We start from the raw sequence: 24,365 nt of genomic DNA, 5'->3' as shown, positions 1-24,365 counted from the left end.
CCACTCATGCGACGATGCAGCATGAAGAAGCGCAACCTAGCGTTTGACAGACAAAAGCCGGGCGCCGCTACGAGCAATATGAAATCAAACTGACAGAACACGGCGTTTCGCGCTGACTCAAAAGTGTTCTCGACAGATCTGTTCCCTGCATAACGCTGAAAGAGCTAAAGAGCGTTTCTGTCGACAAGAAACAAGTTCATTTCTTTCTACCATGATGTCACCATGACAAAATCTGTCTTTAAACACCTTGCTCAGTCTCTGACGAGACTGTCAAAAATTGCTTTCGCCGATTGTATTGCAAACCGGCGGAAGCGGGGAATTGGGAAAAGTTTTCAACTAGCAATAATCGCGCCTCGGCTAAACCTCACAGGCTACGATACTGCCACTGCGCAAAGCTGACGGTTGCCAGGCAACCGCGGGGATCCTATGGAAATCGTTATCAATCGTCTCATGGCATGTCGTTGCTGTAACGCTTCATATTTGTCGTCTTCTTCTTATAGCTCGAGGTTTTGAAGAATTTCATGACAGACAAGGTCTCCGTTGGGAACAAAGGGCGTTGTGAGAAAACCGTTGCTTATTTTCAGCAGCAGAAATACAACCCTTTAAATACAAGATGACAGAACAATGACGAAGGGCATGCCGGGAGGAAATCATGCACTACAGAGGAAAGGGGGCGGCCACGTACAGTTCACATTCAAGCCACAAGTACTCTTCTCGGATGTTGCACAAACAAATCATAACGCCCTGAAAGCATTGCAGCATGTCTGTGTCCCACTTCCCGTAGCTGCAGGACGACTGACACGAACGGACAAACACAATCTGTGGCGTTTAGCGTGACATAGTCTTGCAGGCATCGTGCTGTCTCACTGCAATACTATACCGCTGGAGGAAACAGTCCATCTGGCCATGAAACTCATTTGAACGTCTAGCTACAGTAACTAACAATATCATGATTTGTTCACGATGTGTGGAATCAGCACGTCCCGGAGACAGCGTCCGATATCGTGAGCATTATCTGGTGGTGTCCTGCAGGGCTCCAGCAGCTGTGCGTTGGTGGTATAGTGGTGAGCATAGCTGCCTTCCAAGCAGTTGACCCGGGTTCGATTCCCGGCCAACGCAGCGCCGAGTGTCTGTAACTTCTCTTATGAACCTAAAAATGTGACTAACAAAGCAAAGCCTTTTTTGAAAGAGGTTGCACAAATGAATTGGGGGAGAATCTTACAGGGGATTCTTTGCGATGTCTGCATACACGCAGTCCGATATGGGTGCTGAAAACTTGAGAAACTCTCAATATCATGCTGCCTTTCCCCGGAGTAAATCTGTTACATTGAAAGACAGCTTCTCGCAGGTTCAAAAAGGGCCCCTGTTAATTGGAGAAATCAATGATTTCGAATGAGTTCTGTATGCGTTAAAAAACAGCTATACACACAGAAAACATGCAGGGTGTTTCCCGAGCCGAAACACAGTGCCTTTTTCCAAGCCATTTGACAAAGCCCGCCCACTGAAAACTGCAGCAGATCTTGTAAAGACGTTCGACTTTGTAACTACTGCAAGAACAGGAAGCAGAATAAATTCCTCTTTTCAAACTGTCAAAGGTTTGCCTTGCGAACGCTGCAGGACATCGCACAATCTCTTTTGAACGGGGACAAATGATTTCTTATGGGGCGCAGTAAGAACAGACGTTTTAAAAGCTCCACTCATGCCGGCGATGCAGCACGAAGAAGCGCAACCTAGCATTTGACAGACAAAAGCCGGGCGCCGCTACGAGAATCTTAAAGGGCATTCTGAGCGATGTCTGCTTACACGCAGTCCGATACGGGTGCTGAAAGCTTGAGCAACTCTCAATATCATGCTGCCTTTCCCCGGAGTAAATCTGTTTCATTAAAAGAATGCTTCTCGCAGGTTCAATAAGGCCCCCTGGTAATTGGAGAAATCAATGATTTCGAATGAATTCTGTATGCGTTAAAAGACAGCTATACACACAGAAAACATGCAGGATGTTTCCCGAGCCGAAACACAGTGCGTTTTTCCACGACTTTGACAAAGCCCACCCACTGAAAACTGCAGCAGATCGTTTAAACACGTTCAACTTTGTAACTACTGCAAGCACAGGAAGCAGAATAAATTCCTCTTTTCAAACTGTCAAAGGTTTGCTTTGCGAACGCTGCAGGACATCGCACAATCTCTTTTGAACGGGGACAAATGATTTCTTATGGGGCGCAGTAAGTACAGACGTTTAAAAAGCTCCACTCATGCGACGATGCAGCATGAAGAAGCGCTACCTAGCGTTTGACAGACAAAAGCCGGGCGCCGCTACGAGCAATATGAAATCAAACTGACAGAACACGGCGTTTCGCGCTGACTCAAAAGTGTTCTCGACAGATCTGTTCCCTGCATAACGCTGAAAGAGCTAAAGAGCGTTTCTGTCGACAAGAAACAAGTTCATTTCTTTCTACCATGATGTCACCATGACAAAATCTGTCTTTAAACACCTTGCTCAGTCTCTGACGAGACTGTCAAAAATTGCTTTCGCCGATTGTATTGCAAACCGGCGGAAGCGGGGTATTGGGAAAAGTTTTCAACTAGCAATAATCGCGCCTCGGCTAAACCTCACAGGCTACGATACTGCCACTGCGCAAAGTTGACGGTTGCCAGGCAACCGCGGGGATCCTATGGAAATCGTTATCAATCGTCTCATGGCATGTCGTTGCTGTAACGCTTCATATTTGTCGTCTTCTTCTTATAGCTCGAGGTTTTGAAGAATTTCATGACAGACAAGGTCTCCGTTGGGAACAAAGGGCGTTGTGAGAAAACCGTTGCTTATTTTCAGCAGCAGAAATACAACCCATTAAATACAAGATGACAGAACAATGACGAAGGGCATGCCGGGAGGAAATCATGCACTACAGAGGAAAGGGGGCGGCCACGTACAGTTCACATTCAAGCCACAAGTACTCTTCTCGGATGTTGCACAAACAAATCATAACGCCCTGAAAGCATTGCAGCATGTCTGTGTCCCACTTCCCGTAGCTGCAGGACGACTGACACGAACGGACAAACACAATCTGTGGCGTTTAGCGTGACATAGTCTTGCAGGCATCGTGCTGTCTCACTGCAATACTATACCGCTGGAGGAAACAGTCCATCTGGCCATGAAACTCATTTGAACGTCTAGCTACAGTAACTAACAATATCATGATTTGTTCACGATGTGTGGAATCAGCACGTCCCGGAGACAGCGTCCGATATCGTGAGCATTATCTGGTGGTGTCCTGCAGGGCTCCAGCATCTGTGCGTTGGTGGTATAGTGGTGAGCATAGCTGCCTTCCAAGCAGTTGACCCGGGTTCGATTCCCGGCCAACGCAACGCCGAGTGTCTGTAACTTCTCTTATGAACCTAAAAATGTGACCAGCAAAGCAAAGCCTTTTTTGAAAGAGGTTGCACAAATGAATTGGGGGAGAATCTTACAGGGGATTCTTTGCGATGTCTGCATACACGCAGTCCGATATGGGTGCTGAAAACTTGAGAAACTCTCAATATCATGCTGCCTTTCCCCGGAGTAAATCTGTTACATTGAAAGACAGCTTCTCGCAGGTTCAAAAAGGGCCCCTGTTAATTGGAGAAATCAATGATTTCGAATGAGTTCTGTATGCGTTAAAAGACAGCTATACACACAGAAAACATGCAGGGTGTTTCCCGAGCCGAAACACAGTGCCTTTTTCCAAGCCATTTGACAAAGCCCGCCCACTGAAAACTGCAGCAGATCGTGTAAAGACGTTCGACTTTGTAACTACTGCAAGAACAGGAAGCAGAATAAATTCCTCTTTTCAAACTGTCAAAGGTTTGCCTTGCGAACGCTGCAGGACATCGCACAATCTCTTTTGAACGGGGACAAATGATTTCTTATGGGGCGCAGTAAGAACAGACGTTTTAAAAGCTCCACTCATGCCAGCGATGCAGCACGAAGAAGCGCAACCTAGCATTTGACAGACAAAAGCCGGGCGCCGCTACGAGAATCTTAAAGGGCATTCTGAGCGATGTCTGCTTACACGCAGTCCGATACGGGTGCTGAAAGCTTGAGCAACTCTCAATATCATGCTGCCTTTCCCCGGAGTAAATCTGTTTCATTAAAAGAATGCTTCTCGCAGGTTCAATAAGGCCCCCTGGTAATTGGAGAAATCAATGATTTCGAATGAATTCTGTATGCGTTAAAAGACAGCTATACACACAGAAAACATGCAGGATGTTTCCCGAGCCGAAACACAGTGCGTTTTTCCACGACTTTGACAAAGCCCACCCACTGAAAACTGCAGCAGATCGTTTAAACACGTTCAACTTTGTAACTACTGCAAGCACAGGAAGCAGAATAAATTCCTCTTTTCAAACTGTCAAAGGTTTGCTTTGCGAACGCTGCAGGACATCGCACAATCTCTTTTGAACGGGGACAAATGATTTCTTATGGGGCGCAGTAAGTACAGACGTTTAAAAAGCTCCACTCATGCGACGATGCAGCATGAAGAAGCGCAACCTAGCGTTTGACAGACAAAAGCCGGGCGCCGCTACGAGCAATATGAAATCAAACTGACAGAACACGGCGTTTCGCGCTGACTCAAAAGTGTTCTCGACAGATCTGTTCCCTGCATAACGCTGAAAGAGCTAAAGAGGGTTTCTGTCGACAAGAAACAAGTTCATTTCTTTCTACCATGATGTCACCATGACAAAATCTGTCTTTAAACACCTTGCTCAGTCTCTGACGAGACTGTCAAAAATTGCTTTCGCCGATTGTATTGCAAACCGGCGGAAGCGGGGTATTGGGAAAAGTTTTCAACTAGCAATAATCGCGCCTCGGCTAAACCTCACAGGCTACGATACTGCCACTGCGCAAAGCTGACGGTTGCCAGGCAACCGCGGGGATCCTATGGAAATCGTTATCAATCGTCTCATGGCATGTCGTTGCTGTAACGCTTCATATTTGTCGTCTTCTTCTTATAGCTCGAGGTTTTGAAGAATTTCATGACAGACAAGGTCTCCGTTGGGAACAAAGGGCGTTGTGAGAAAACCGTTGCTTATTTTCAGCAGCAGAAATACAACCCATTAAATACAAGATGACAGAACAATGACGAAGGGCATGCCGGGAGGAAATCATGCACTACAGAGGAAAGGGGGCGGCCACGTACAGTTCACATTCAAGCCACAAGTACTCTTCTCGGGTGTTGCACAAACAAATCATAACGCCCTGAAAGCATTGCAGCATGTCTGTGTCCCACTTCCCGTAGCTGCAGGACGACTGACACGAACGGACAAACACAATCTGTGGCGTTTAGCGTGACATAGTCTTGCAGGCATCGTGCTGTCTCACTGCAATACTATACCGCTGGAGGAAACAGTCCATCTGGCCATGAAACTCATTTGAACGTCTAGCTACAGTAACTAACAGTATCATGATTTGTTCACGATGTGTGGAATCAGCACGTCCCGGAGACAGCGTCCGATATCGTGAGCATTATCTGGTGGTGTCCTGCAGGGCTCCAGCAGCTGTGCGTTGGTGGTATAGTGGTGAGCATAGCTGCCTTCCAAGCAGTTGACCCGGGTTCGATTCCCGGCCAACGCAGCGCCGAGTGTCTGTAACTTCTCTTATGAACCTAAAAATGTGACCAGCAAAGCAAAGCCTTTTTTGAAAGAGGTTGCACAAATGAATTGGGGGAGAATCTTACAGGGGATTCTTTGCGATGTCTGCATACACGCAGTCCGATATGGGTGCTGAAAACTTGAGAAACTCTCAATATCATGCTGCCTTTCCCCGGAGTAAATCTGTTACATTGAAAGACAGCTTCTCGCAGGTTCAAAAAGGGCCCCTGTTAATTGGAGAAATCAATGATTTCGAATGAGTTCTGTATGCGTTAAAAGACAGCTATACACACAGAAAACATGCAGGGTGTTTCCCGAGCCGAAACACAGTGCCTTTTTCCAAGCCATTTGACAAAGCCCGCCCACTGAAAACTGCAGCAGATCGTGTAAAGACGTTCGACTTTGTAACTACTGCAAGAACAGGAAGCAGAATAAATTCCTCTTTTCAAACTGTCAAAGGTTTGCCTTGCGAACGCTGCAGGACATCGCACAATCTCTTTTGAACGGGGACAAATGATTTCTTATGGGGCGCAGTAAGAACAGACGTTTTAAAAGCTCCACTCATGCCGGCGATGCAGCACGAAGAAGCGCAACCTAGCATTTGACAGACAAAAGCCGGGCGCCGCTACGAGAATCTTAAAGGGCATTCTGAGCGATGTCTGCTTACACGCAGTCCGATACGGGTGCTGAAAGCTTGAGCAACTCTCAATATCATGCTGCCTTTCCCCGGAGTAAATCTGTTTCATTAAAAGAATGCTTCTCGCAGGTGCAATAAGGCCCCCTGGTAATTGGAGAAATCAATGATTTCGAATGAATTCAGTATGCGTTAAAAGACAGCTATACACACAGAAAACATGCAGGATGTTTCCCGAGCCGAAACACAGTGCGTTTTTCCACGACTTTGACAAAGCTCGCCCACTGAAAACTGCAGCAGATCGTGTAAAGACGTTCAACTTTGTAACTACTGCAAGCACAGGAAGCAGAATAAATTCCTCTTTTCAAACTGTCAAAGGTTTGCTTTGCGAACGCTGCAGGACATCGCACAATCTCTTTTGAACGGGGACAAATGATTTCTTATGGGGCGCAGTAAGTACAGACGTTTAAAAAGCTCCACTCATGCGACGATGCAGCATGAAGAAGCGCAACCTAGCGTTTGACAGACAAAAGCCGGGCGCCGCTACGAGCAATATGAAATCAAACTGACAGAACACGGCGTTTCGCGCTGACTCAAAAGTGTTCTCGACAGATCTGTTCCCTGCATAACGCTGAAAGAGCTAAAGAGCGTTTCTGTCGAGAAGAAACAAGTTCATTTCTTTCTACCATGATGTCACCATGACAAAATCTGTCTTTAAACACCTTGCTCAGTCTCTGACGAGACTGTCAAAAATTGCTTTCGCCGATTGTATTGCAAACCGGCGGAAGCGGGGTATTGGGAAAAGTTTTCAACTAGCAATAATCGCGCCTCGGCTAAACCTCACAGGCTACGATACTGCCACTGCGCAAAGTTGACGGTTGCCAGGCAACCGCGGGGATCCTATGGAAATCGTTATCAATCGTCTCATGGCATGTCGTTGCTGTAACGCTTCATATTTGTCGTCTTCTTCTTATAGCTCGAGGTTTTGAAGAATTTCATGACAGACAAGGTCTCCGTTGGGAACAAAGGGCGTTGTGAGAAAACCGTTGCTTATTTTCAGCAGCAGAAATACAACCTTTTAAATACAAGATGACAGAACAATGACGAAGGGCATGCCGGGAGGAAATCATGCACTACAGAGGAAAGGGGGCGGCCACGTACAGTTCACATTCAAGCCACAAGTACTCTTCTCGGATGTTGCACAAACAAATCATAACGCCCTGAAAGCATTGCAGCATGTCTGTGTCCCACTTCCCGTAGCTGCAGGACGACTGACACGAACGGACAAACACAATCTGTGGCGTTTAGCGTGACATAGTCTTGCAGGCATCGTGCTGTCTCACTGCAATACTATACCGCTGGAGGAAACAGTCCATCTGGCCATGAAACTCATTTGAACGTCTAGCTACAGTAACTAACAATATCATGATTTGTTCACGATGTGTGGAATCAGCACGTCCCGGAGACAGCGTCCGATATCGTGAGCATTATCTGGTGGTGTCCTGCAGGGCTCCAGCAGCTGTGCGTTGGTGGTATAGTGGTGAGCATAGCTGCCTTCCAAGCAGTTGACCCGCGTTCGATTCCCGGCCAACGCAGCGCCGAGTGTCTGTAACTTCTCTTATGAACCTAAAAATGTGACCAGCAAAGCCTTTTTTGAAAGAGGTTGCACAAATGAATTGGGGGAGAATCTTACAGGGGATTCTTTGCGATGTCTGCATACACGCAGTCCGATATGGGTGCTGAAAACTTGAGAAACTCTCAATATCATGCTGCCTTTCCCCGGAGTAAATCTGTTACATTGAAAGACAGCTTCTCGCAGGTTCAAAAAGGGCCCCTGTTAATTGGAGAAATCAATGATTTCGAATGAGTTCTGTATGCGTTAAAAGACAGCTATACACACAGAAAACATGCAGGGTGTTTCCCGAGCCGAAACACAGTGCCTTTTTCCAAGCCATTTGACAAAGCCCGCCCACTGAAAACTGCAGCAGATCGTGTAAAGACGTTCGACTTTGTAACTACTGCAAGAACAGGAAGCAGAATAAATTCCTCTTTTCAAACTGTCAAAGGTTTGCCTTGCGAACGCTGCAGGACATCGCACAATCTCTTTTGAACGGGGACAAATGATTTCTTATGGGGCGCAGTAAGAACAGACGTTTTAAAAGCTCCACTCATGCCGGCGATGCAGCACGAAGAAGCGCAACCTAGCATTTGACAGACAAAAGCCGGGCGCCGCTACGAGAATCTTAAAGGGCATTCTGAGCGATGTCTGCTTACACGCAGTCCGATACGGGTGCTGAAAGCTTGAGCAACTCTCAATATCATGCTGCCTTTCCCCGGAGTAAATCTGTTTCATTAAAAGAATGCTTCTCGCAGGTTCAATAAGGCCCCCTGGTAATTGGAGAAATCAATGATTTCGAATGAATTCTGTATGCGTTAAAAGACAGCTATACACACAGAAAACATGCAGGATGTTTCCCGAGCCGAAACACAGTGCGTTTTTCCACGACTTTGACAAAGCTCGCCCACTGAAAACTGCAGCAGATCGTGTAAAGACGTTCAACTTTGTAACTACTGCAAGCACAGGAAGCAGAATAAATTCCTCTTTTCAAACTGTCAAAGGTTTGCTTTGCGAACGCTGCAGGACATCGCACAATCTCTTTTGAACGGGGACAAATGATTTCTTATGGGGCGCAGTAAGTACAGACGTTTAAAAAGCTCCACTCATGCGACGATGCAGCATGAAGAAGCGCAACCTAGCGTTTGACAGACAAAAGCCGGGCGCCGCTACGAGCAATATGAAATCAAACTGACAGAACACGGCGTTTCGCGCTGACTCAAAAGTGTTCTCGACAGATCTGTTCCCTGCATAACGCTGAAAGAGCTAAAGAGCGTTTCTGTCGAGAAGAAACAAGTTCATTTCTTTCTACCATGATGTCACCATGACAAAATCTGTCTTTAAACACCTTGCTCAGTCTCTGACGAGACTGTCAAAAATTGCTTTCGCCGATTGTATTGCAAACCGGCGGAAGCGGGGTATTGGGAAAAGTTTTCAACTAGCAATAATCGCGCCTCGGCTAAACCTCACAGGCTACGATACTGCCACTGCGCAAAGTTGACGGTTGCCAGGCAACCGCGGGGATCCTATGGAAATCGTTATCAATCGTCTCATGGCATGTCGTTGCTGTAACGCTTCATATTTGTCGTCTTCTTCTTATAGCTCGAGGTTTTGAAGAATTTCATGACAGACAAGGTCTCCGTTGGGAACAAAGGGCGTTGTGAGAAAACCGTTGCTTATTTTCAGCAGCAGAAATACAACCTTTTAAATACAAGATGACAGAACAATGACGAAGGGCATGCCGGGAGGAAATCATGCACTACAGAGGAAAGGGGGCGGCCACGTACAGTTCACATTCAAGCCACAAGTACTCTTCTCGGATGTTGCACAAACAAATCATAACGCCCTGAAAGCATTGCAGCATGTCTGTGTCCCACTTCCCGTAGCTGCAGGACGACTGACACGAACGGACAAACACAATCTGTGGCGTTTAGCGTGACATAGTCTTGCAGGCATCGTGCTGTCTCACTGCAATACTATACCGCTGGAGGAAACAGTCCATCTGGCCATGAAACTCATTTGAACGTCTAGCTACAGTAACTAACAATATCATGATTTGTTCACGATGTGTGGAATCAGCACGTCCCGGAGACAGCGTCCGATATCGTGAGCATTATCTGGTGGTGTCCTGCAGGGCTCCAGCAGCTGTGCGTTGGTGGTATAGTGGTGAGCATAGCTGCCTTCCAAGCAGTTGACCCGCGTTCGATTCCCGGCCAACGCAGCGCCGAGTGTCTGTAACTTCTCTTATGAACCTAAAAATGTGACCAGCAAAGCCTTTTTTGAAAGAGCTTGCACAAATGAATTGGGGGAGAATCTTACAGGGGATTCTTTGCGATGTCTGCATACACGCAGTCCTATATGGGTGCTGAAAACTTGAGAAACTCTCAATATCATGCTGCCTTTCCCCGGAGTAAATCTGTTACATTGAAAGACAGCTTCTCGCAGGTTCAAAAAGGGCCCCTGTTAATTGGAGAAATCAATGATTTCGAATGAGTTCTGTATGCGTTAAAAGACAGCTATACACACAGAAAACATGCAGGGTGTTTCCCGAGCCGAAACACAGTGCCTTTTTCCAAGCCATTTGACAAAGCCCGCCCACTGAAAACTGCAGCAGATCGTGTAAAGACGTTCGACTTTGTAACTACTGCAAGAACAGGAAGCAGAATAAATTCCTCTTTTCAAACTGTCAAAGGTTTGCCTTGCGAACGCTGCAGGACATCGCACAATCTCTTTTGAACGGGGACAAATGATTTCTTATGGGGCGCAGTAAGAACAGACGTTTTAAAAGCTCCACTCATGCCGGCGATGCAGCACGAAGAAGCGCAACCTAGCATTTGACAGACAAAAGCCGGGCGCCGCTACGTGAATCTTAAAGGGCATTCTGAGCGATGTCTGCTTACACGCAGTCCGATACGGGTGCTGAAAGCTTGAGCAACTCTCAATATCATGCTGCCTTTCCCCGCAGTAAATCTGTTTCATTAAAAGAATGCTTCTCGCAGGTTCAATAAGGCCCCCTGGTAATTGGAGAAATCAATGATTTCGAATGAATTCTGTATGCGTTAAAAGACAGCTATACACACAGAAAACATGCAGGATGTTTCCCGAGCCGAAACACAGTGCGTTTTTCCACGACTTTGACAAAGCCCGCCCACTGAAAACTGCAGCAGATCGTGTAAAGACGTTCAACTTTGTAACTACTGCAAGCACAGGAAGCAGAATAAATTCCTCTTTTCAAACTGTCAAAGGTTTGCTTTGCGAACGCTGCAGGACATCGCACAATCTCTTTTGAACGGGGACAAATGATTTCTTATGGGGCGCAGTAAGTACAGACGTTTAAAAAGCTCCACTCATGCGACGATGCAGCATGAAGAAGCGCAACCTAGCGTTTGACAGACAAAAGCCGGGCGCCGCTACGAGCAATATGAAATCAAACTGACAGAACACGGCGTTTCGCGCTGACTCAAAAGTGTTCTCGACAGATCTGTTCCCTGCATAACGCTGAAAGAGCTAAAGAGGGTTTCTGTCGACAAGAAACAAGTTCATTTCTTTCTACCATGATGTCACCATGACAAAATCTGTCTTTAAACACCTTGCTCAGTCTCTGACGAGACTGTCAAAAATTGCTTTCGCCGATTGTATTGCAAACCGGCGGAAGCGGGGTATTGGGAAAAGTTTTCAACTAGCAATAATCGCGCCTCGGCTAAACCTCACAGGCTACGATACTGCCACTGCGCAAAGCTGACGGTTGCCAGGCAACCGCGGGGATCCTATGGAAATCGTTATCAATCGTCTCATGGCATGTCGTTGCTGTAACGCTTCATATTTGTCGTCTTCTTCTTATAGCTCGAGGTTTTGAAGAATTTCATGACAGACAAGGTCTCCGTTGGGAACAAAGGGCGTTGTGAGAAAACCGTTGCTTATTTTCAGCAGCAGAAATACAACCCATTAAATACAAGATGACAGAACAATGACGAAGGGCATGCCGGGAGGAAATCATGCACTACAGAGGAAAGGGGGCGGCCACGTACAGTTCACATTCAAGCCACAAGTACTCTTCTCGGGTGTTGCACAAACAAATCATAACGCCCTGAAAGCATTGCAGCATGTCTGTGTCCCACTTCCCGTAGCTGCAGGACGACTGACACGAACGGACAAACACAATCTGTGGCGTTTAGCGTGACATAGTCTTGCAGGCATCGTGCTGTCTCACTGCAATACTATACCGCTGGAGGAAACAGTCCATCTGGCCATGAAACTCATTTGAACGTCTAGCTACAGTAACTAACAGTATCATGATTTGTTCACGATGTGTGGAATCAGCACGTCCCGGAGACAGCGTCCGATATCGTGAGCATTATCTGGTGGTGTCCTGCAGGGCTCCAGCAGCTGTGCGTTGGTGGTATAGTGGTGAGCATAGCTGCCTTCCAAGCAGTTGACCCGGGTTCGATTCCCGGCCAACGCAGCGCCGAGTGTCTGTAACTTCTCTTATGAACCTAAAAATGTGACCAGCAAAGCAAAGCCTTTTTTGAAAGAGGTTGCACAAATGAATTGGGGGAGAATCTTACAGGGGATTCTTTGCGATGTCTGCATACACGCAGTCCGATATGGGTGCTGAAAACTTGAGAAACTCTCAATATCATGCTGCCTTTCCCCGGAGTAAATCTGTTACATTGAAAGACAGCTTCTCGCAGGTTCAAAAAGGGCCCCTGTTAATTGGAGAAATCAATGATTTCGAATGAGTTCTGTATGCGTTAAAAGACAGCTATACACACAGAAAACATGCAGGGTGTTTCCCGAGCCGAAACACAGTGCCTTTTTCCAAGCCATTTGACAAAGCCCGCCCACTGAAAACTGCAGCAGATCGTGTAAAGACGTTCGACTTTGTAACTACTGCAAGAACAGGAAGCAGAATAAATTCCTCTTTTCAAACTGTCAAAGGTTTGCCTTGCGAACGCTGCAGGACATCGCACAATCTCTTTTGAACGGGGACAAATGATTTCTTATGGGGCGCAGTAAGAACAGACGTTTTAAAAGCTCCACTCATGCCGGCGATGCAGCACGAAGAAGCGCAACCTAGCATTTGACAGACAAAAGCCGGGCGCCGCTACGAGAATCTTAAAGGGCATTCTGAGCGATGTCTGCTTACACGCAGTCCGATACGGGTGCTGAAAGCTTGAGCAACTCTCAATATCATGCTGCCTTTCCCCGGAGTAAATCTGTTTCATTAAAAGAATGCTTCTCGCAGGTGCAATAAGGCCCCCTGGTAATTGGAGAAATCAATGATTTCGAATGAATTCAGTATGCGTTAAAAGACAGCTATACACACAGAAAACATGCAGGATGTTTCCCGAGCCGAAACACAGTGCGTTTTTCCACGACTTTGACAAAGCTCGCCCACTGAAAACTGCAGCAGATCGTGTAAAGACGTTCAACTTTGTAACTACTGCAAGCACAGGAAGCAGAATAAATTCCTCTTTTCAAACTGTCAAAGGTTTGCTTTGCGAACGCTGCAGGACATCGCACAATCTCTTTTGAACGGGGACAAATGATTTCTTATGGGGCGCAGTAAGTACAGACGTTTAAAAAGCTCCACTCATGCGACGATGCAGCATGAAGAAGCGCAACCTAGCGTTTGACAGACAAAAGCCGGGCGCCGCTACGAGCAATATGAAATCAAACTGACAGAACACGGCGTTTCGCGCTGACTCAAAAGTGTTCTCGACAGATCTGTTCCCTGCATAACGCTGAAAGAGCTAAAGAGCGTTTCTGTCGAGAAGAAACAAGTTCATTTCTTTCTACCATGATGTCACCATGACAAAATCTGTCTTTAAACACCTTGCTCAGTCTCTGACGAGACTGTCAAAAATTGCTTTCGCCGATTGTATTGCAAACCGGCGGAAGCGGGGTATTGGGAAAAGTTTTCAACTAGCAATAATCGCGCCTCGGCTAAACCTCACAGGCTACGATACTGCCACTGCGCAAAGTTGACGGTTGCCAGGCAACCGCGGGGATCCTATGGAAATCGTTATCAATCGTCTCATGGCATGTCGTTGCTGTAACGCTTCATATTTGTCGTCTTCTTCTTATAGCTCGAGGTTTTGAAGAATTTCATGACAGACAAGGTCTCCGTTGGGAACAAAGGGCGTTGTGAGAAAACCGTTGCTTATTTTCAGCAGCAGAAATACAACCTTTTAAATACAAGATGACAGAACAATGACGAAGGGCATGCCGGGAGGAAATCATGCACTACAGAGGAAAGGGGGCGGCCACGTACAGTTCACATTCAAGCCACAAGTACTCTTCTCGGATGTTGCACAAACAAATCATAACGCCCTGAAAGCATTGCAGCATGTCTGTGTCCCACTTCCCGTAGCTGCAGGACGACTGACACGAACGGACAAACACAATCTGTGGCGTTTAGCGTGACATAGTCTTGCAGGCATCGTGCTGTCTCACTGCAATACTATACCGCTGGAGGAAACAGTCCATCTGGCCATGAAACTCATTTGAACGTCTAGCTACAGTAACTAACAATATCATGATTTGTTCACGATGTGTGGAATCAGCACGTCCCGGAGACAGCGTCCGATATCGTGAGCATTATCTGGTGGTGTCCTGCAGGGCTCCAGCAGCTGTGCGTTGGTGGTATAGTGGTGAGCATAGCTGCCTTCCAAGCAGTTGACCCGCGTTCGATTCCCGGCCAACGCAGCGCCGAGTGTCTGTAACTTCTCTTATGAACCTAAAAATGTGACCAGCAAAGCCTTTTTTGAAAGAGCTTGCACAAATGAATTGGGGGAGAATCTTACAGGGGATTCTTTGCGATGTCTGCATACACGCAGTCCGATATGGGTGCTGAAAACTTGAGAAACTCTCAATATCATGCTGCCTTTCCCCGGAGTAAATCTGTTACATTGAAAGACAGCTTCTCGCAGGTTCAAAAAGGGCCCCTGTTAATTGGAGAAATCAATGATTTCGAATGAGTTCTGTATGCGTTAAAAGACAGCTATACACACAGAAAACATGCAGGGTGTTTCCCGAGCCGAAACACAGTGCCTTTTTCCAAGCCATTTGACAAAGCCCGCCCACTGAAAACTGCAGCAGATCGTGTAAAGACGTTCGACTTTGTAACTACTGCAAGAACAGGAAGCAGAATAAATTCCTCTTTTCAAACTGTCAAAGGTTTGCCTTGCGAACGCTGCAGGACATCGCACAATCTCTTTTGAACGGGGACAAATGATTTCTTATGGGGCGCAGTAAGAACAGACGTTTTAAAAGCTCCACTCATGCCGGCGATGCAGCACGAAGAAGCGCAACCTAGCATTTGACAGACAAAAGCCGGGCGCCGCTACGAGAATCTTAAAGGGCATTCTGAGCGATGTCTGCTTACACGCAGTCCGATACGGGTGCTGAAAGCTTGAGCAACTCTCAATATCATGCTGCCTTTCCCCGGAGTAAATCTGTTTCATTAAAAGAATGCTTCTCGCAGGTTCAATAAGGCCCCCTGGTAATTGGAGAAATCAATGATTTCGAATGAATTCAGTATGCGTTAAAAGACAGCTATACACACAGAAAACATGCAGGATGTTTCCCGAGCCGAAACACAGTGCGTTTTTCCACGACTTTGACAAAGCTCGCCCACTGAAAACTGCAGCAGATCGTGTAAAGACGTTCAACTTTGTAACTACTGCAAGCACAGGAAGCAGAATAAATTCCTCTTTTCAAACTGTCAAAGGTTTGCTTTGCGAACGCTGCAGGACATCGCACAATCTCTTTTGAACGGGGACAAATGATTTCTTATGGGGCGCAGTAAGTACAGACGTTTAAAAAGCTCCACTCATGCGACAATGCAGCATGAAGAAGCGCAACCTAGCGTTTGACAGACAAAAGCCGGGCGCCGCTACGAGAATCTTAAAGGGCATTCTGAGCGATGTCTGCTTACACGCAGTCCGATACGGGTGCTGAAAGCTTGAGCAACTCTCAATATCATGCTGCCTTTCCCCGCAGTAAATCTGTTTCATTAAAAGAATGCTTCTCGCAGGTTCAATAAGGCCCCCTGGTAATTGGAGAAATCAATGATTTCGAATGAATTCTGTATGCGTTAAAAGACAGCTATACACACAGAAAACATGCAGGATGTTTCCCGAGCCGAAACACAGTGCGTTTTTCCACGACTTTGACAAAGCCCGCCCACTGAAAACTGCAGCAGATCGTGTAAAGACGTTCAACTTTGTAACTACTGCAAGCACAGGAAGCAGAATAAATTCCTCTTTTCAAACTGTCAAAGGTTTGCTTTGCGAACGCTGCAGGACATCGCACAATCTCTTTTGAACGGGGACAAATGATTTCTTATGGGGCGCAGTAAGTACAGACGTTTAAAAAGCTCCACTCATGCGACGATGCAGCATGAAGAAGCGCAACCTAGCGTTTGACAGACAAAAGCCGGGCGCCGCTACGAGCAATATGAAATCAAACTGACAGAACACGGCGTTTCGCGCTGACTCAAAAGTGTTCTCGACAGATCTGTTCCCTGCATAACGCTGAAAGAGCTAAAGAGCGTTTCTGTCGACAAGAAACAAGTTCGTTTCTTTCTACCATGATGTCACCATGACAAAATCTGTCTTTAAACACCTTGCTCAGTCTCTGACGAGACTGTCAAAAATTGCTTTCGCCGATTGTATTGCAAACCGGCGGAAGCAGGGTATTGGGAAAAGTTTTCAACTAGCAATAATCGCGCCTCGGCTAAACCTCACAGGCTACGATACTGCCACTGCGCAAAGCTGACGGTTGCCAGGCAACCGCGGGGATCCTATGGAAATCGTTATCAATCGTCTCATGGCATGTCGTTGCTGTAACGCTTCATATTTGACGTCTTCTTCTTATAGCTCGAGGTTTTGAAGAATTTCATGACAGACAAGGTCTCCGTTGGGAACAAAGGGCGTTGTGAGAAAACCGTTGCTTATTTTCAGCAGCAGAAATACAACCCTTTAAATACAAGATGACAGAACAATGACGAAGGGCATGCCGGGAGGAAATCATGCACTACAGAGGAAAGGGGGCGGCCACGTACAGTTCACATTCAAGCCACAAGTACTCTTCTCGGATGTTGCACAAACAAATCATAACGCCCTGAAAGCATTGCAGCATGTCTGTGTCCCACTTCCCGTAGCTGCAGGACAACTGACACGAACGGACAAACACAATCTGTGGCGTTTAGCGTGACATAGTCTTGCAGGCATCGTGCTGTCTCACTGCAATACTATACCGCTGGAGGAAACAGTCCATCTGGCCATGAAACTCATTTGAACGTCTAGCTACAGTAACTAACAATATCATGATTTGTTCACGATGTGTGGAATCAGCACGTCCCGGAGACAGCGTCCGATATCGTGAGCATTATCTGGTGGTGTCCTGCAGGGCTCCAGCAGCTGTGCGTTGGTGGTATAGTGGTGAGCATAGCTGCCTTCCAAACAGTTGACCCGGGTTCGATTCCCGGCCAACGCAGCGCCGAGTGTCTGTAACTTCTCTTATGAACCTAAAAATGTGACCAGCAAAGCAAAGCCTTTTTTGAAAGAGGTTGCACAAATGAATTGGGGGAGAATCTTACAGGGGATTCTTTGCGATGTCTGCATACACGCAGTCCGATATGGGTGCTGAAAACTTGAGAAACTCTCAATATCATGCTGCCTTTCCCCGGAGTAAATCTGTTACATTGAAAGACAGCTTCTCGCAGGTTCAAAAAGGGCCCCTGTTAATTGGAGAAATCAATGATTCCGAATGAGTTCTGTATGCGTTAAAAGACAGCTATACACACAGAAAACATGCAGGGTGTTTCCCGAGACGAAACACAGTGCCTTTTTCCAAGCCATTTGACAAAGCCCGCCCACTGAAAACTGCAGCAGATCGTGTAAAGACGTTCGACTTTGTAACTACTGCAAGAACAGGAAGCAGAATAAATTCCTCTTTTCAAACTGTCAAAGGTTTGCCTTGCGAACGCTGCAGGACATCGCACAATCTCTTTTGAACGGGGACAAATGATTTCTTATGGGGCGCAGTAAGAACAGACGTTTTAAAAGCTCCACTCATGCCGGCGATGCAGCACGAAGAAGCGCAACCTAGCATTTGACAGACAAAAGCCGGGCGCCGCTACGAGAATCTTAAAGGGCATTCTGAGCGATGTCTGCTTACACGCAGTCCGATACGGGTGCTGAAAGCTTGAGCAACTCTCAATATCATGCTGCCTTTCCCCGGAGTAAATCTGTTTCATTAAAAGAATGCTTCTCGCAGGTTCAATAAGGCCCCCTGGTAATTGGAGAAATCAATGATTTCGAATGAATTCTGTATGCGTTAAAAGACAGCTATACACACAGAAAACATGCAGGATGTTTCCCGAGCCGAAACACAGTCCGTTTTTCCACGACTTTGACAAAGCCCGCCCACTGAAAACTGCAGCAGATCGTGTAAAGACGTTCAACTTTGTAACTACTGCAAGCACAGGAAGCAGAATAAATTCCTCTTTTCAAACTGTCAAAGGTTTGCTTTGCGAACGCTGCAGGACATCGCACAATCTCTTTTGAACGGGGACAAATGATTTCTTATGGGGCGCAGTAAGTACAGACGTTTAAAAAGCTCCACTCATGCGACGATGCAGCATGAAGAAGCGCAACCTAGCGTTTGACAGACAAAAGCCGGGCGCCGCTACGAGCAATATGAAATCAAACTGACAGAACACGGCGTTTCGCGCTGACTCAAAAGTGTTCTCGACAGATCTGTTCCCTGCATAACGCTGAAAGAGCTAAAGAGCGTTTCTGTCGAGAAGAAACAAGTTCAATTCTTTCTACCATGATGTCACCATGACAAAATCTGTCTTTAAACACCTTGCTCAGTCTCTGACGAGACTGTCAAAAATTGCTTTCGCCGATTGTATTGCAAACCGGCGGAAGCGGGGTATTGGGAAAAGTTTTCAACTAGCAATAATCGCGCCTCGGCTAAACCTCACAGGCTACGATACTGCCACTGCGCAAAGCTGACGGTTGCCAGGCAACCGCGGGGATCCTATGGAAATCGTTATCAATCGTCTCATGACATGTCGTTGCTGTAACGCTTCATATTTGTCGTCTTCTTCTTATAGCTCGAGGTTTTGAAGAATTTCATGACAGACAAGGTCTCCGTTGGGAACAAAGGGCGTTGTGAGAAAACCGTTGCTTATTTTCAGCAGCAGAAATACAACCCTTTAAATACAAGATGACAGAACAATGACGAAGGGCATGCCGGGAGGAAATCATGCACTACAGAGGAAAGGGGGCGGCCACGTACAGTTCACATTCAAGCCACAAGTACTCTTCTCGGATGTTGCACAAACAAATCATAACGCCCTGAAAGCATTGCAGCATGTCTGTGTCCCACTTCCCGTAGCTGCAGGACGACTGACACGAACGGACAAACACAATCTGTGGCGTTTAGCGTGACATAGTCTTGCAGGCATCGTGCTGTCTCACTGCAATACTATACCGCTGGAGGAAAGAGTCCATCTGGCCATGAAACTCATTTGAACGTCTAGCTACAGTAACTAACAATATCATGATTTGTTCACGATGTGTGGAATCAGCACGTCCCGGAGACAGCGTCCGATATCGTGAGCATTATCTGGTGGTGTCCTGCAGGGCTCCAGCAGCTGTGCGTTGGTGGTATAGTGGTGAGCATAGCTGCCTTCCAAGCAGTTGACCCGGGTTCGATTCCCGGCCAACGCAGCGCCGAGTGTCTGTAACTTCTCTTATGAACCTAAAAATGTGACCAGCAAAGCCTTTTTTGAAAGAGGTTGCACAAATGAATTGGGGGAGAATCTTACAGGGGATTCTTTGCGATGTCTGCATACACGCAGTCCGATATGGGTGCTGAAAACTTGAGAAACTCTCAATATCATGCTGCCTTTCCCCGGAGTAAATCTGTTACATTGAAAGACAGCTTCTCGCAGGTTCAAAAAGGGCCCCTGTTAATTGGAGAAATCAATGATTTCGAATGAGTTCTGTATGCGTTAAAAGACAGCTATACACACAGAAAACATGCAGGGTGTTTCCCGAGCCGAAACACAGTGCCTTTTTCCAAGCCATTTGACAAAGCCCGCCCACTGAAAACTGCAGCAGATCTTGTAAAGACGTTCGACTTTGTAACTACTGCAAGAAGAGGAAGCAGAATAAATTCCTCTTTTCAAACTGTCAAAGGTTTCCCTTGCGAACGCTGCAGGACATCGCACAATCTCTTTTGAACGGGGACAAATGATTTCTTATGGGGCGCAGTAAGAACAGACGTTTTAAAAGCTCCACTCATGCCGGCGATGCAGCACGAAGAAGCGCAACCTAGCATTTGACAGACAAAAGCCGGGCGCCGCTACGAGAATCTTAAAGGGCATTCTGAGCGATGTCTGCTTACACGCAGTCCGATACGGGTGCTGAAAGCTTGAGCAACTCTCAATATCATGCTGCCTTTCCCCGGAGTAAATCTGTTTCATTAAAAGAATGCTTCTCGCAGGTTCAATAAGGCCCCCTGGTAATTGGAGAAATCAATGATTTCGAATGAATTCTGTATGCGTTAAAAGACAGCTATACACACAGAAAACATGCAGGATGTTTCCCGAGCCGAAACACAGTGCGTTTTTCCACGACTTTGACAAAGCTCGCCCACTGAAAACTGCAGCAGATCGTGTAAAGACGTTCAACTTTGTAACTACTGCAAGCACAGGAAGCAGAATAAATTCCTCTTTTCAAACTGTCAAAGGTTTGCTTTGCGAACGCTGCAGGACATCGCACAATCTCTTTTGAACGGGGACAAATGATTTCTTATGGGGCGCAGTAAGTACAGACGTTTAAAAAGCTCCACTCATGCGACGATGCAGCATGAAGAAGCGCAACCTAGCGTTTGACAGAAAAAAGCCGGGCGCCGCTACGAGCAATATGAAATCAAACTGACAGAACACGGCGTTTCGCGCTGACTCAAAAGTGTTCTCGACAGATCTGTTCCCTGCATAACGCTGAAAGAGCTAAAGAGCGTTTCTGTCGAGAAGAAACAAGTTCATTTCTTTCTACCATGATGTCACCATGACAAAATCTGTCTTTAAACACCTTGCTCAGTCTCTGACGAGACTGTCAAAAATTGCTTTCGCCGATTGTATTGCAAACCGGCGGAAGCGGGGTATTGGGAAAAGTTTTCAACTAGCAATAATCGCGCCTCGGCTAAACCTCACAGGCTACGATACTGCCACTGCGCAAAGTTGACGGTTGCCAGGCAACCGCGGGGATCCTATGGAAATCGTTATCAATCGTCTCATGGCATGTCGTTGCTGTAACGCTTCATATTTGTCGTCTTCTTCTTATAGCTCGAGGTTTTGAAGAATTTCATGACAGACAAGGTCTCCGTTGGGAACAAAGGGCGTTGTGAGAAAACCGTTGCTTATTTTCAGCAGCAGAAATACAACCTTTTAAATACAAGATGACAGAACAATGACGAAGGGCATGCCGGGAGGAAATCATGCACTACAGAGGAAAGGGGGCGGCCACGTACAGTTCACATTCAAGCCACAAGTACTCTTCTCGGATGTTGCACAAACAAATCATAACGCCCTGAAAGCATTGCAGCATGTCTGTGTCCCACTTCCCGTAGCTGCAGGACGACTGACACGAACGGACAAACACAATCTGTGGCGTTTAGCGTGACATAGTCTTGCAGGCATCGTGCTGTCTCACTGCAATACTATACCGCTGGAGGAAACAGTCCATCTGGCCATGAAACTCATTTGAACGTCTAGCTACAGTAACTAACAATATCATGATTTGTTCACGATGTGTGGAATCAGCACGTCCCGGAGACAGCGTCCGATATCGTGAGCATTATCTGGTGGTGTCCTGCAGGGCTCCAGCAGCTGTGCGTTGGTGGTATAGTGGTGAGCATAGCTGCCTTCCAAGCAGTTGACCCGCGTTCGATTCCCGGCCAACGCAGCGCCGAGTGTCTGTAACTTCTCTTATGAACCTAAAAATGTGACCAGCAAAGCCTTTTTTGAAAGAGGTTGCACAAATGAATTGGGGGAGAATCTTACAGGGGATTCTTTGCGATGTCTGCATACACGCAGTCCGATATGGGTGCTGAAAACTTGAGAAACTCTCAATATCATGCTGCCTTTCCCCGCAGTAAATCTGTTACATTGAAAGACAGCTTCTCGCAGGTTCAAAAAGGGCCCCTGTTAATTGGAGAAATCAATGATTTCGAATGAGTTCTGTATGCGTTAAAAGACAGCTATACACACAGAAAACATGCAGGGTGTTTCCCGAGCCGAAACACAGTGCCTTTTTCCAAGCCATTTGACAAAGCCCGCCCACTGAAAACTGCAGCAGATCGTGTAAAGACGTTCGACTTTGTAACTACTGCAAGAACAGGAAGTAGAATAAATTCCTCTTTTCAAACTGTCAAAGGTTTGCCTTGCGAACGCTGCAGGACATCGCACAATCTCTTTTGAACGGGGACAAATGATTTCTTATGGGGCGCAGTAAGAACAGACGTTTTAAAAGCTCCACTCATGCCGGCGATGCAGCACGAAGAAGCGCAACCTAGCATTTGACAGACAAAAGCCGGGCGCCGCTACGAGAATCTTAAAGGGCATTCTGAGCGATGTCTGCTTACACGCAGTCCGATACGGGTGCTGAAAGCTTGAGCAACTCTCAATATCATGCTGCCTTTCCCCAGAGTAAATCTGTTTCATTAAAAGAATGCTTCTCGCAGGTTCAATAAGGCCCCCTGGTAATTGGAGAAATCAATGATTTCGAATGAATTCTGTATGCGTTAAAAGACAGCTATACACACAGAAAACATGCAGGATGTTTCCCGAGCCGAAACACAGTGCGTTTTTCCACGACTTTGACAAAGCTCGCCCACTGAAAACTGCAGCAGATCGTGTAAAGACGTTCAACTTTGTAACTACTGCAAGCACAGGAAGCAGAATAAATTCCTCTTTTCAAACTGTCAAAGGTTTGCTTTGCGAACGCTGCAGGACATCGCACAATCTCTTTTGAACGGGGACAAATGATTTCTTATGGGGCGCAGTAAGTACAGACGTTTAAAAAGCTCCACTCATGCGACGATGCAGCATGAAGAAGCGCAACCTAGCGTTTGACAGACAAAAGCCGGGCGCCGCTACGAGCAATATGAAATCAAACTGACAGAACACGGCGTTTCGCGCTGACTCAAAAGTGTTCTCGACAGATCTGTTCCCTGCATAACGCTAAAAGAGCTAAAGAGCGTTTCTGTCGACAAGAAACAAGTTCATTTCTTTCTACCATGATGTCACCATGACAAAATCTGTCTTTAAACACCTTGCTCAGTCTCTGACGAGACTGTCAAAAATTGCTTTCGCCGATTGTATTACAAACCGGCGGAAGCGGGGTATTGGGAAAAGTTTTCAACTAGCAATAATCGCGCCTCGGCTAAACCTCACAGGCTACGATACTGCCACTGCGCAAAGCTGACGGTTGCCAGGCAACCGCGGGGATCCTATGGAAATCGATATCAATCGTCTCATGGCATGTCGTTGCTGTAACGCTTCATATTTGTCGTCTTCTTCTTATAGCTCGAGGTTTTGAAGAATTTCATGACAGACAAGGTCTCCGTTGGGAACAAAGGGCGTTGTGAGAAAACCGTTGCTTATTTTCAGCAGCAGAAATACAACCCTTTAAATACAAGATGACAGAACAATGACGAAGGGCATGCCGGGAGGAAATCATGCACTACAGAGGAAAGGGGGCGGCCACGTACAGTTCACATTCAAGCCACAAGTACTCTTCTCGGATGTTGCACAAACAAATCATAACGCCCTGAAAGCATTGCAGCATGTCTGTGTCCCACTTCCCGTAGCTGCAGGACGACTGACACGAACGGACAAACACAATCTGTGGCGTTTAGCGTGACATAGTCTTGCAGGCATCGTGCTGTCTCACTGCAATACTATACCGCTGGAGGAAACAGTCCATCTGGCCATGAAACTCATTTGAACGTCTAGCTACAGTAACTAACAATATCATGATTTGTTCACGATGTGTGGAATCAGCACGTCCCTGAGACAGCGTCCGATATCGTGAGCATTATCTGGTGGTGTCCTGCAGGGCTCCAGCAGCTGTGCGTTGGTGGTATAGTGGTGAGCATAGCTGCCTTCCAAGCAGTTGACCCGGGTTCGATTCCCGGCCAACGCAGCGCCGAGTGTCTGTAACTTCTCTTATGAACCTAAAAATGTGACCAGCAAAGCCTTTTTTGAAAGAGGTTGCACAAATGAATTGGGGGAGAATCTTACAGGGGATTCTTTGCGATGTCTGCATACACGCAGTCCGATATGGGTGCTGAAAACTTGAGAAACTCTCAATATCATGCTGCCTTTCCCCGCAGTAAATCTGTTACATTGAAAGACAGCTTCTCGCAGGTTCAAAAAGGGCCCCTGTTAATTGGAGAAATCAA

The 24,365-nt window shown here is 46.6% G+C and overlaps 22 non-coding genes across 22 annotated transcripts; 11 read left to right on the top strand and 11 right to left on the bottom strand.

The window, feature by feature from the left end:
- Positions 1-255: 255 nt before the first annotated feature.
- LOC148810371 (U4 spliceosomal RNA) lies at positions 256-397 on the bottom strand. The gene has a single exon (XR_016086701.1). It is a non-coding gene; the product is annotated as a U4 spliceosomal RNA (small nuclear RNA).
- A 650-nt stretch (positions 398-1,047) lies between these two features.
- trnag-ucc (transfer RNA glycine (anticodon UCC)) lies at positions 1,048-1,119 on the top strand. Its single transcript has one exon. It is a non-coding gene; the product is annotated as a tRNA-Gly (tRNA).
- A 1,382-nt stretch (positions 1,120-2,501) lies between these two features.
- Positions 2,502-2,643, bottom strand: LOC148810369 (U4 spliceosomal RNA). The gene has a single exon (XR_016086646.1). It is a non-coding gene; the product is annotated as a U4 spliceosomal RNA (small nuclear RNA).
- Positions 2,644-3,293: 650 nt separating this feature from the next.
- On the top strand, positions 3,294-3,365 carry trnag-ucc (transfer RNA glycine (anticodon UCC)). Its single transcript has one exon. It is a non-coding gene; the product is annotated as a tRNA-Gly (tRNA).
- A 1,382-nt stretch (positions 3,366-4,747) lies between these two features.
- Positions 4,748-4,889, bottom strand: LOC148810367 (U4 spliceosomal RNA). Its single transcript, XR_016086780.1, has one exon. It is a non-coding gene; the product is annotated as a U4 spliceosomal RNA (small nuclear RNA).
- A 650-nt stretch (positions 4,890-5,539) lies between these two features.
- Positions 5,540-5,611, top strand: trnag-ucc (transfer RNA glycine (anticodon UCC)). Its single transcript has one exon. It is a non-coding gene; the product is annotated as a tRNA-Gly (tRNA).
- Positions 5,612-6,993: 1,382 nt separating this feature from the next.
- On the bottom strand, positions 6,994-7,135 carry LOC148810365 (U4 spliceosomal RNA). Its single transcript, XR_016086645.1, has one exon. It is a non-coding gene; the product is annotated as a U4 spliceosomal RNA (small nuclear RNA).
- A 650-nt stretch (positions 7,136-7,785) lies between these two features.
- Positions 7,786-7,857, top strand: trnag-ucc (transfer RNA glycine (anticodon UCC)). Its single transcript has one exon. It is a non-coding gene; the product is annotated as a tRNA-Gly (tRNA).
- A 1,377-nt stretch (positions 7,858-9,234) lies between these two features.
- On the bottom strand, positions 9,235-9,376 carry LOC148810363 (U4 spliceosomal RNA). The gene has a single exon (XR_016086644.1). It is a non-coding gene; the product is annotated as a U4 spliceosomal RNA (small nuclear RNA).
- A 650-nt stretch (positions 9,377-10,026) lies between these two features.
- Positions 10,027-10,098, top strand: trnag-ucc (transfer RNA glycine (anticodon UCC)). Its single transcript has one exon. It is a non-coding gene; the product is annotated as a tRNA-Gly (tRNA).
- Positions 10,099-11,475: 1,377 nt separating this feature from the next.
- LOC148810361 (U4 spliceosomal RNA) lies at positions 11,476-11,617 on the bottom strand. Its single transcript, XR_016086779.1, has one exon. It is a non-coding gene; the product is annotated as a U4 spliceosomal RNA (small nuclear RNA).
- Positions 11,618-12,267: 650 nt separating this feature from the next.
- On the top strand, positions 12,268-12,339 carry trnag-ucc (transfer RNA glycine (anticodon UCC)). The gene has a single exon. It is a non-coding gene; the product is annotated as a tRNA-Gly (tRNA).
- A 1,382-nt stretch (positions 12,340-13,721) lies between these two features.
- LOC148810359 (U4 spliceosomal RNA) lies at positions 13,722-13,863 on the bottom strand. The gene has a single exon (XR_016086643.1). It is a non-coding gene; the product is annotated as a U4 spliceosomal RNA (small nuclear RNA).
- A 650-nt stretch (positions 13,864-14,513) lies between these two features.
- On the top strand, positions 14,514-14,585 carry trnag-ucc (transfer RNA glycine (anticodon UCC)). Its single transcript has one exon. It is a non-coding gene; the product is annotated as a tRNA-Gly (tRNA).
- A 1,929-nt stretch (positions 14,586-16,514) lies between these two features.
- On the bottom strand, positions 16,515-16,656 carry LOC148810357 (U4 spliceosomal RNA). Its single transcript, XR_016086708.1, has one exon. It is a non-coding gene; the product is annotated as a U4 spliceosomal RNA (small nuclear RNA).
- A 650-nt stretch (positions 16,657-17,306) lies between these two features.
- Positions 17,307-17,378, top strand: trnag-ucc (transfer RNA glycine (anticodon UCC)). Its single transcript has one exon. It is a non-coding gene; the product is annotated as a tRNA-Gly (tRNA).
- A 1,382-nt stretch (positions 17,379-18,760) lies between these two features.
- LOC148810355 (U4 spliceosomal RNA) lies at positions 18,761-18,902 on the bottom strand. The gene has a single exon (XR_016086778.1). It is a non-coding gene; the product is annotated as a U4 spliceosomal RNA (small nuclear RNA).
- A 650-nt stretch (positions 18,903-19,552) lies between these two features.
- Positions 19,553-19,624, top strand: trnag-ucc (transfer RNA glycine (anticodon UCC)). Its single transcript has one exon. It is a non-coding gene; the product is annotated as a tRNA-Gly (tRNA).
- Positions 19,625-21,001: 1,377 nt separating this feature from the next.
- Positions 21,002-21,143, bottom strand: LOC148810353 (U4 spliceosomal RNA). The gene has a single exon (XR_016086642.1). It is a non-coding gene; the product is annotated as a U4 spliceosomal RNA (small nuclear RNA).
- A 650-nt stretch (positions 21,144-21,793) lies between these two features.
- Positions 21,794-21,865, top strand: trnag-ucc (transfer RNA glycine (anticodon UCC)). Its single transcript has one exon. It is a non-coding gene; the product is annotated as a tRNA-Gly (tRNA).
- A 1,377-nt stretch (positions 21,866-23,242) lies between these two features.
- Positions 23,243-23,384, bottom strand: LOC148810351 (U4 spliceosomal RNA). Its single transcript, XR_016086769.1, has one exon. It is a non-coding gene; the product is annotated as a U4 spliceosomal RNA (small nuclear RNA).
- Positions 23,385-24,034: 650 nt separating this feature from the next.
- On the top strand, positions 24,035-24,106 carry trnag-ucc (transfer RNA glycine (anticodon UCC)). The gene has a single exon. It is a non-coding gene; the product is annotated as a tRNA-Gly (tRNA).
- Positions 24,107-24,365: the final 259 nt, after the last annotated feature.

This window comes from Atractosteus spatula (genome assembly GCF_055471065.1).
Source record: "Atractosteus spatula isolate fAtrSpa1 chromosome 26 unlocalized genomic scaffold, fAtrSpa1.hap1 SUPER_26_unloc_1, whole genome shotgun sequence".
In the NCBI taxonomy this organism is placed as follows: domain Eukaryota; kingdom Metazoa; phylum Chordata; class Actinopteri; order Semionotiformes; family Lepisosteidae; genus Atractosteus; species Atractosteus spatula.
The sequence above is the reverse complement of the archived record's forward strand: the minus strand, read 5'-3'. Positions and strand labels throughout refer to the sequence as shown.